The sequence below is a fragment of the Mandrillus leucophaeus genome, unplaced genomic scaffold (genome assembly GCF_000951045.1).
Source record: "Mandrillus leucophaeus isolate KB7577 unplaced genomic scaffold, Mleu.le_1.0 Scaffold58, whole genome shotgun sequence".
Lineage (NCBI taxonomy): Eukaryota > Metazoa > Chordata > Mammalia > Primates > Cercopithecidae > Mandrillus > Mandrillus leucophaeus.
The window spans coordinates 3,575,063-3,586,570 of record NW_012106252.1 but is presented as its reverse complement, the minus strand read 5'-3'; the positions used below and the strand labels follow the sequence as shown (position 1 = coordinate 3,586,570).

Below are 11,508 nucleotides of genomic sequence, written 5' to 3'. Positions count from 1 at the left end.
CCAGCCTTGGCCTAAACGCGCCCCTCTGTGGTGCTGCAATCTCAGCTCCCTGCAGCCTCGGCCTCCCAGACTCAAACAATCCTCCCGTCTCAGCCTCCCGAGTAGCTGAGACCACAGGCACGCGCCACCCTGCTCAGCTAATTTTTGTAATTCTTGTAGAGACGGGGTCTCACCGTGTTGCCCAGGCTGGTCTTGAACTCTTGAGGGGAGCAGAAGGGAGGGGGGAGGAGGGGAAGGGAGCGGAGGGGAGGAGAGGGGGAAAGATGGAGTAAGTTTCACTGTACAAACTCTTAATTGTTCTCCAGAACTTACTCTCTAGGACCCATCCAGGACACCTTCCTTGATCAACCCCCAACCTCTCTTACCAAGCTCAAACCCTTCCTCTGTGCTCCCAGTAATCACCTTAGGCTCATCATTACATGGCAGGTGCCTGCAGTCCCCACTAAATCAGAAGCTCCTTGCAGACAAGGATGCTTTTACTCAGTGACCACCACAAACTTGATATTTGTAGAATGAATAAATAAAAACACACCGTTAGCTCAGCATGTCTCAGAGTAGCTTCCAAAGCTGCCCTATCCAATAGAGAAGTCACTAGCCCCATGTGGCTATTTAAATTTAAATTAATTAAAGTTAAATAAAATTTGGCTGGGCGTGGTCGCTCATGCCTGTAATCCCAGCACTTTGGGAGGCCAAGGCGGGAGGATCATGAGGTCAGAAGATCAAGACCATCCTGGCTAACACGATGAAACCCCATCTCTACTAAAAATACAAAAAAATTGGCCGGGTGTGATGGCGGGCGCTTGTAGTCCCAGCTACTAGGGAGGCTGGGACAGGAGAATGGCGTGAACCCGGGAGGTGGAGCTTGCAGTGAGCCGAGATCGCGCCACTACACTCCAGCCTAGGCGACAGAGCAAGAGACTCTGTCTCAAAAAAAAAAAAAGTTAAATAAAATTTAAAATTTAAAATGCAGTTCTTCAGTCACACTAGCCACATTTCAAGTGCTCCACGGCCACACGCGGCCAGGGGCTTCTGTACTAGACAGGGTAGATAAAGAACATTTCAATCACTGTAGAAAGTCCTGTTGAACCATGCTGCTCCAGAGGTTCTCAGGTTGTTAAGAAATGTCACACATTGGCCAGGTATGGTAGCTCACACCTGTAATCCCAGCACGTTGGGAGTCCAAGGCGGGTGGATCACGAGGTCAGGAGATTGAGACCATCGTGGCTAACATGGTGAAACCTCGTCTCCACCAAAAAAAAAATACAAAAAAATTAGCTGGGCATGGTGGCGGGCGCCTGTAGTCCCAGCTCCTCTGGAGGCTGAGGCAGGAGAATGGTGTGAACCTGGGAGGCGGAGCTGGCAGTGAGCCGAGATCGTGCCACTGCACTCCAGCCTGGGGGACAGAGCTAGACTCAGTCTCAAAAAAAAAAAAGAAAGAAAGACATGTCGCACACACACCCTGAGCTTGTGTGTGACGTAAATTTGACAAACACTGGATTAAACTTATACAGAGAACTTTACCACAGAACTTCTCAAAACCATGATATACTCATATACAATGAGAATCTCTAAGAAAACTGATGATAAAACAAAGCAATATTCTTTAAACGTACTTGACCAAGGAATCTCATGTACCTAGTATTTCCAAAATACATTTTAGGAAATTCTGCCTGAACAGTAAGTTCCCAGAGGACAGAGATGGTATTGAACTTATATCTGTTTCTCTAGCATCTAGCCCAAGAACTGGTATACAATGGATCCTCAGGAAGTTTTTATTGCTTGGAATAGATAAATTCTACTAACTAGTTGCCTTCTGGAAAAATCTTACCTTAAAATAAATTTCTGTTAGTAAAACCTATTCATCACCATCATAAGACTGGAGATCTAGTTCAAAATAATTTCTCCTAACTGAAATTAAACCCTACATAAAATCTTGTCATATTAAAAAAATAATTACAGAATGTTGATAAAATATAAATAATACCATAAAAAATAGTAACAGTGGTATACTCAAAATCAGTGGCAAAGCATACCAAAATACAAAAGCAGGATACAATGACAAAAACTATCAGGACAATCACCTCCTAGGCTGTCTCTGCTGGAGGAGTGGGAGCCTCCAAAGATTTAAGAAGAAAGCTGTTGGCCGGATGCAGTGGCTCACGCCTGTAATCCCAGCACTTTGGGAGGTCAACAGATCAAGACCATCCTGGCCAACATGGTGAAACCCTGTCTCTACTAAAACTACAAAAACTAGCCAGGCGTGGTGGCGCATGCCTGTAATCCCAGCTACTCAGGAGGCTGAGGCAGGAGAATCCCTTGAACCCAGGTGGCAGAGGTTGCAGAGAGCCAAGATCGCACCAGCCTGACGACAGAGCGAGACTCCGTCTCAAAAAAAAAAAAAGGAGAGGAAGAAAGCTGTCTGCTCAATCACTTGGGTATGGCAAACTTTCCGTCCTGTGCGATTTCCTTCTCACCAGAATACACTGCTCTGTTCAGGCATCTTTCACTAGTACTCCTCGGTGAACAGGAGCAAAACAGAGAGGGCTTAAATACAATCAGTGTTCAGAACCACCATGCTGTGAGGCCAGAGCTAGTGTCTGATATCCATCAGAAAGCTGGGAGCCTGCCTGGGCAGGATGACCGTAACGTTCCGGCGAGTGTTTTGTTTATTTATAACTGATGTCCCCATAGCGAGTGCTTGGCAAAGAACTGAACCTTGCTGGATACCAACCTGCAGGGGGAGCTGGATGTCCCCACTAAACACTGACCCTCAAATGCCAGGAGAGAAATCCCCAATTCTGCATGTTCTGAGGGATGCCATTCATCAAAACGAATTTACGGTCTTCAAATGCTGAATTCTGTTCAGTAGATTTCTGCTAACTGTATCAATAAAGCACAGCTACTCCAGAGAGCTGAAAATGCTTTCTACATGACGAACTGTTTTACAAAGCAGGAACTGGCCTATTCCAGTCTTAATCATTCTATCACAGTAGCTCTGAACCACCACGGCCCTCAGGGTAGGAGACCCTCTGTGTGGCCACCTCGCTTGTGGCTAGCCCCGCCTGACCCTGCAGCTGCCCTCAAATCCTCGCCGCTCTTCTGAATATTCAACATCCCAACTATTCCTAAGTGCCCTCTACTCGCATAACATTGGGCCAAAAAGCCTCTTGACTCTGAAGGAAGAATAAATTACTAATTTTGCACAGTACTTGAGAGGTCACAAAGGTCTTTCATATCTATTTACTTCTCTCTGTTACATCAGCCTCTTTCTCTTTCTTCCCTTTCCCATCAGTGTTTACACATTTCAGGACTCTTCTATTGGTTTGTTTGTTTTTTGAGACAGGGTCTCACTCTGTCACCCAGGCTAGAGTGCAGAGGTGCTTCCGGGTTCAAGCTATCCTCCCGCCTCAGCCTCCTGAGTGGCTAGGACTACAGGCACACACCACCATGCTTTATTTATTTATTTATTTATTTATTTATTTATTTATTTATTGAGACAGGGTCTTGCTCTGTCGCCCAGGCTGGAGTGCAGTGCTGTGATCTCGGCTCACTGCAACCTCCACCTCCTGCGTTCACGTCATTCTCCTGCCTCAGCTTCCCAAGTACCTGGGACTACAGGCGCCCGCCACCACGCCCGGCTAATTTTTTATATTTTTAGTAGAGATGGGGTTTCACCGTGTTAGCCAGGATGGTCACGATCTCCTGACCTCATGATCCGCCCGCCTCAGCCTCCCAAAGTGCTGGGATTACAGGCATGAGCCATCGCGCGGGCTAATTTTTTTTTTTTTTTTGAGACAAGAGTCTCACTCTGTTGCCCAGGCTGGAGTGCAGTGGCACAACCTCGGCTCACTGCAACCTCTGCCTCCCAGGTTCAAGCGATTCTTCTGCCTCAGCCTCCTGAGTAGCTGGGACTACAGGCACATGCCACCATGCCCGGCTAATTCTGGTATTCTTAGTAGAGACGGGGCTTCACTATGTTGGCTAGGCTGATCTCGAACTCCTGACCTCATGATCCACCCGCCTTGGCCTCCCAAAGTGCTGGGATTACAGGCATGAGCCACCGTGCCCGGCTGCCTAACTTTTGTATTTTTTGTAGAGACGGGGTTTTGCCATGTTGTCCAGGCTGGTCTCAAATTCCTGGTCAAGTGAGCTGCCCACCCACCTGGGCCTCCCAAAGTCCTGGGATTAGAGGTATGAGCCTGGCCTAATTTCTTCTATTTTTAAAAGAGCTTCCTGTAGACCCCACACTTCCATTTAACCACCACTCCATCTCTACTGCTCTTCACATATATAAAAGTTCTTTTTTTTTTTCATTTTTTTTTTTTTTTTTTTTTTTGAGACGGATTCTCACTCTGTTGCCCAGGCTGGAGCAGTGGCATGATCTCAGCTCACTGCAACTTCCGCCTCTCGGGTTCAAGCGATTCTCCTGCCTCAGCCTCCTGAGTAGCTGGGATTACAGGTATGCACTACCACACCTGGCTTATTTTTGTACTGGTAGAGACAGGGTTTCACCATGTTGGCCAGGCTGGTCTTGAACTCCTAACCTCATGATCCACCCCCTCGGCCTCCCAAAGTGCTGGGATTACAGGTGTGAGCCACTAAACCCCGCCTTTTTAATTTTACTTTTTTAGTAGAGCCGGGGTCTGTGTTGTCTAGGCTGAGCTCAAACTCCTCGCCTCAAGTGATCCCCCTACCTTGACCTCAAACAGTGCTGGGATTACAGGTGTGAGCCACCAGGCCCGGACAACATAAGAGTTTTCTACACTCTCTGGCTCTACCTGCACACTCTCCATTGACAATTCAACCCACTCCAATCACTTCTGTCCTGACCACTCTATGAATCTTCTTGTTAAAGTCATCAACAAACTCTTCATGTTAAATCCAATGGATCCTTCTCTCTTCTGATCTTACCTGACTTTCCAGCAGCATCCAACCCCTTGAAACCCTCCCTCATCCCTCAATCCTCTCTTGGCTTTTCTTGGTAACACTCTCACTTTTCCTCCCTACTCTCTGGCCCCTTCTCTTCAGACTCCTATGACGGTTTATCCTCCTAAGTGTGTTCCTTAAATGAGATTGGTTCCTCCGGAAGTTGGGTGTAGTCACTTCTTTGCTCACTCTCCTCTCTCTCTGCACAATCTCATCCATACCCATAGCTTTGATTACCATCAGTAGCTGGTGACTTCTAAACCAAAAGCTCCAGTCTAGAACTCTCCTTGAGTACCAGACACCTATGTTCAACTGCCTTCCGAGTATCCTCTTTTTGATACCCCACACAGGCACCTTAAATTGAAAAGGCCAAGATCAAACATGTTATCCTCACCCACATCCCAGCCCTACTCCACTCTTCTGCTGTCTCATGACCCATCAGGTACCTAGTGTCCAAACCAGAAACCTAAGCGTTATCCTTGACCCTTTCTCCTCGCACTCCCCTCATCCCATCAATCAAATCATTTCAATGCCACTTCCTAAACTGTTCTTAAATTCATCGTTTTTCTTCTGCTGCCACTTCCCAATTTTGTGCTAGTATCATCTCTCACCTGAAGTACACATCAAGAGCCTAAATCAGGGGTTGGAAAACTACAGCCTGCAAGTCCAATCTGGCTCATCACCATTTTTCTATTAGAACACAGCTATACCCATTTATTTACAGATGGGCTATAGCTAGTTTTGAACTGTAATGATGGAATAGTGATGAGAGAGACCATGCAGTCTGCAAAGCTGAAAATACTTACTATCTGGTCCTTTACAGACAAAATATGCCACACTTAATGATCTCCCTGTCTTCTGTCTTACCTCCCTCCAACTCGTTCTTCAAACTATAACCAGAGTGATCTTTCTAAAATTAATCCACAAATTTCCGCAATTAATCTATAAAGTCAAGGAAATCTTGATTACAAGATAATAGGATTTTTATGGGAACTTAATGAATTGATTCTAAAATTTGTCTGGAAATGAAATGTCTGAAAACAGTCAAAAAATTTTTGAAAAATAAAGAAACTAAGGGAAGATTTGTCCACCAAGGTATCAAAACATACTATAAAGCTATAATAAAGTTCTGGTGCAAAAAAAAGAGAAAGAGGCCAGGCGTGGTGGCTCACGCCTGCAATCCCAGCACTTTTGGAGGCTGAGGCAGGTGGATTACAAGGTCAGGAGTTCAAGACCAGCCTGGCCAAGATAGTGAAACTCTGTCTCTACTAAAAATACAAAAATTAGCTGGGCATGGTGGTGCACGCTGTAATCCCAGCTACTTGGGAGGCTGAGGCAGAGAACTGCTTGAACCCAGGAGGCAGAGGTTGGAGTGAGCCAAGATCGTGCCACTGCACTCCAGCCTGGGAGACAGAGTGAGACTCCCTCTCAAAAAAAAAAAAAAAGAGAGAGAAAGATACCAGTGAAATACACTAGGGTGTCAAAAAATGGACCCTTGTGCACAAGAGAATTTAGAATTTAAGATATGACAAAGAATGGCCTATTCAATAAAGAGAGTTGAGCCATTATCCATCTATTTGAACAAATAATAAATGTGGATCCCATCCTCATACCACAATAAATTCTAAATGGCTCAGACAAAGTAAATACAAAAAATAAAAGTCAAGTGTTGGCAGAAATTAGAGAATATATTTTCATTTTATTTTATTTTTTATTTTGAGATAGGATCTCACTCTGTCACCCACGCTAAAATGCAGTGGCGCGATCTCAGCTCACTGCAACCTCTGCTTCCCAAGCTCAAGCAACTCTCCAGCCTCAGCCTCCTGTGTAACTGGGACTACGTGCTCCAGCCATGAACTACCGGCTTTTATTTTATTTTATTTTATTTTTTTTGAGACGGAGTCTCGCTCTGTAGCCGAGGCTGGAGTGCAGTGGCGTGATCTCAGCTCACTGCAACCTCCACCTCTTGGGTTCAAGTGATTCTCCTGCCTCAGCCTCCCAAGTAGCTGAGACTACAGACACCCACCTCCACGCCCAGCTAATTTTTTTTTGTATTTATAGTAGAGACGGGGTTTCACCATGTTAGCCAGGATGGTCTCAATCTCCTCACCTTGTGATCTGCCCACCTCAGCCTCCCAGAGTGCTGGGACTACAGGCATGAGCCATCACGCCTAGCCTAATTTTTTAATTGTTTGTAGAGACAGGGTTTTGCCATGTTGCCAAAGCTGGTCTTGAACTCCTGAGCTCAAAGCAACCTGCCCGCCTCCGCCTCCCAAAGTGCTGGGATTACAGGTATGAGCCAAAATGCCCCACCAAGAGAATATATTTAAATCTCTGAAGCAGAGAAGTCCTTAAGCAGACAAAAGCCCAGTAAGGGGAAAAAAAAGGATAAAACTGACAAAAACATAAAAAATTTCTGCATACTAAGAAAAAAAATTACAGGCGGTTCTCCTGTCCAGACCACCACCCCTGGACTGTCCCTGCATATAAGTTCCCCCTAGCAAAACCCTATGTGGCATCTGCTGTCTTCAGGTTCCTTCAGCCTCTTGAACCTGGTGCCATCCCTAGCAAATAGGGGTCCAGCACAACAATTGGTGAGCCAGTCAAGAGGCTGTGGAGAAAATCCCATCAGTCTGAGACAATGGGGTCTGGGAAGGGGAAATCCAAAGGGAAAATCTCATTATTAACAACAACAGGCCAGGTGTGGTGGCTCACGCCTATAAACCCAGCACTTTGGGAGGCCAAGGCGGACGGATCACCTGAGGTCAGGAGTTCAAGACCAGCCTGGCCAACATGGTGAAACCCTGTCTCTACTAAAAATATAAAAATTAGCTGGGTGTGGTGGCAGACCTATAATCCCAGCTACTTGGGAGGCTGAGGCAGCAGAATCCTTTGAACCTAGGAGGCGGAGTTGCAGTGAGCTGAGATCGTGCCATTGCACTGCAGCCCGGGCAACAAGAGTGAAACTCCATCCATCTCAAAAATTTTTTTTTAAAAAATTAGATTTAAAAAGTGATATAAAACTCAAAAGCATACATAACAAATAAGGATTACAAGATAGATTATATTAAATGACACTTAAAAATCAGTAAGAATTCTGGTCGGGCGCGGTGGCTCACACCTGTAATCCCAGCACTTTGGGAGGCCAAAGTGGGTGGATCAGGAGGTTAGGAGATTGAGACCATCCTGGCTAACACAGTGAAACCCCGTCTCTACTAAAAATACAAAAATTAGCCACGTGTGGTGGTGGGCACCTGTAGTCCCAGCTACTCGGGAGGCTGAGGCAGAAGAATGGCATGAAGCTGAGAGGCAGAGCTTGCAGTGAGCCGAGATCATGCCACTGCACTCCAGCCTGGGCAACAGAGCAAGACTCTGTCTCAAAAAAAAAAAAAAAAAATCAGTAAGAATTTTTTTTGGGGTGATGAAAATGTTCTAAATTGATAGTGATGATGTTTGCCCAACTCAGTGAATATACTAAAAACTAGGGTGCCAAGAGTAGTAACTCATGCCTGTTTATCTCAACACTTTGGGAGGCTGAGCCAGGAGGATAACTTGAGTCCAGGAGTTTGAGACCAGCCTAGGCAACTAAACCCTTCTCTACAAAAAATTAAAAACATTAGCCAGATGTGGTGGTGCCTAACTGTAGTCCCAGATACTCAGGGGGCGAAAGTGGTAGGACAGCTTGAGCCAGGGAGATCAAGGCTGCAGTAAGCCATGATTGTGCTACTGTACTCCAGCCTAGGCAAAGGAGTGAGACCCTATGTCTGGAGAAACCCTGTCTCTACTAGAAATACAAAGATTAGCCGGGCGTGGTGGCACCCGCCTGTAGTCCCAGCTACTTGGGAGGCTGAGGCAGGAGAATGGCTGGAAACCAGGAGGCAGAGGTTGCAGTGAGCCGAGATCACACAGCTGTACTCCAGTCTAGATGAAGGAGTGAGATCCTGTCTCACACACACACAAAAAAAGCCGTAACAAAAAAAAATCGAAAAATAGGCAAATGATATATTTATTTGTGTATTTATGAATACATAAATTATATATTAATAAATATATAGGCCGGGAGCAGTGGCTCACGCCTGTAATCCCAGCACTTTGGGAGGCCAAGGCAGGTGGATCACTTGAGGTCAGGAGTTTGAGAACAGCCTCGCTAACATGGATAAACCCCGTCTCTACTAAAAAGACAAAAATTATCTGGGTATGGTGGTGCATGCCTGTAATCCCAGCTACTTGGGAGGCTGAGGCAGGAGAACTGCTTGAACCCGGGAGGCAGAGGTTGCACATCACTGCACTCCAGCCTGGGTGACAGAGGGAGACTCCGTCGAAAGAAAAGAAAAGAAAACAAAAGAGAAGAGAAGAGAAGAGAAAAGAGAAGAGAAGAGAAAGGAAAGAAAGAAAGAAAAGAATATGCACATTATAATATGATATAATTATTTGCCTCTGGAAAAAGTTTTAAAAGATTCTATCCAGCATTGGCAAAGGTGTGGGGAAATACTGTGAGACATTGTGGATGGGGTATAACTTAATCCAGTCATTTTTAGGGGGATATTTGCAGGATCTACTATAATTTAGTATGTATATATTCTTCAAATCACATATTCCATTGTGAGGTCTCTACCCTAGAGAAACACTTCCAGATATGCAAACAGGTAGGTAGAAGGATATTCAGTGAAACATTGATTATAACAGTAAAAAATTACAAACAACCTAAATTAAAGTACATATGGGCTGGGCCAGGCACAGTGGCTCACACCTGTAATCCCAGCACCTTGGGAGGCCAACGCGGGCAGATCACTTGAGGTCAGGAGTTTGAGACCAGCCTGGCCAACATGGTGAAACCCTGTCTCTACTAAAAATTTAAAAATTGGCCAGGTGTGGTGGTGCATGTCTGTAATCCCAGCTACTTGGGAGGCTGAGGCAGGAGAATCACTTGAACCCAGCAGCGGGGACGGGAGGAGGCTGCAGTGAGCCAAGATCAAACCACTGCTCTCTGGCCTGGGCGACAGAGCAAGACTTCATCTCAAAAAGAAAAAAAAAAAAAAAAAGTACATACGGTGTATTATGTAGCAATGGTTTAGGGGTGAGTTCCATGGCTCATGCCTATAATCCCAACACTCTGGGAGGCCAAGGTGTGCAGATTGAGCTCAGGAGTTCAGGATGAGCCTGAGCAACAAGGCAAAACCTTGTCTCTACAAAAAATGCAAAAATTGGCTGGGGGTTTTGGCGTGCACCTGTAGTCCGAGCTACCTGGGGGGCTGAGGCAGGAGGATGGCTTGAGCCAAGGAGGTCAAAGCTGCAGTGAGACACCATTGTGCCACTACACTCCAGCCTGGGCAACAAAGCAAGGATCCTGACTCTAAATTTTTTTTTTTTTTTTTTTTTGAGACAGAGTCTTGCTGTGTCACCCAGGCTGGAGTATAGTGGTTCGATCTTGGCTCACTGGAACCTCCACCTCCCAGATTCAAGCGATTCTCCTGCCTCAGCCTCCTGAGTAGCTGGGACTGCAGGTGCACGCCACCATGCCCGGGTAATTTTTACCATGTTAGCCAGGATGGTCTCGATCTCCTGACCTCGTGATCCACCCGCCTCAGCCTCCCAAATTGCTGAGATTATAGGCGTGAGCCATTGTGCCCAGCCTCTAAAAAAATGTTTTAATAAAAAAAAATCTATGTGTCAACTGAGAAATACTATTCAGCAATTAAAAATAAGAAGAAGAAGAATGGGGCCAGGCATGAGTGGATCACACCTGTAATCCCAGCACTTTGGGGGCCAAGGCAGGAGGATCGCTTGAGCCCAGGAGTTTGAGACCAGCCTGGGCAACAAAGTGAGACCCCATCTCTACAAAAATGTAAAAATTACCAGCCCGGGCAACATAGAAAGATCCCGTCTTTACAAAAAATTTAAAAATTAGCCAGGCATGGTGGTGAATGACTGTAGTCCCAACTCCTTGGGAACCTGAGGTAGGAGGATTACTTGAGCCCAGCAGGACGAGGCTACAGTAAGTTGTGATCCTGCCATTGCACACTCCAGCCTGGGTAACAGAGCAAAACCCTGTTTCAAATTAAAAATAAATAAATAAAAAGAATGTACTACTAACATATACAACATAAATAATAAATCTCAAAAACATTTATGTTAAACAAAAGACAGTATAAGAAATATATCCCATCTGACTACATTGCTATGAAATCCAAATAAAGGCAATTGTGGAAGAAGCGAGTGGACTTCTTCTGAAGTCCACTTCTTACTGAAGAAAGCAGTAAAAGGGAACTTTCTGAGAGAACAGAAATGTTCTGTATCTTATTGTGGATGCTGGTGACATGGGTATATACAATTGCTAAAACTCACTGAATAGGCCGGGTGCAGTGGCTCACACTTGTAATCCCAGCACTTTGGGAGGCCGAGGCAGGCAGATCACGAGGTCAGGAATTCGAGACCAGCCTGACCAACATGGTGAAACCCCATCTCTGCTAAAAATACAAAAAACTTGCCAGGCATGGTGGGGGACACCTGTAGTCCCAGCTACTCGGGAGGCTGAGGCAGGAGAATAGCTTGAACCTGGGAGTCGGAGGTTGAAGTGAGCTG

General features: G+C 45.7%; 1 protein-coding gene across 5 annotated transcripts in view; it reads right to left on the bottom strand.

Moving 5' to 3' along the window:
- The window catches only part of MED24 (mediator complex subunit 24), a 45,604-nt gene that overhangs the window by 18,612 nt on the left and 15,484 nt on the right, over positions 1–11,508 (bottom strand). The gene's annotated exons all lie outside the window — the stretch shown is intronic.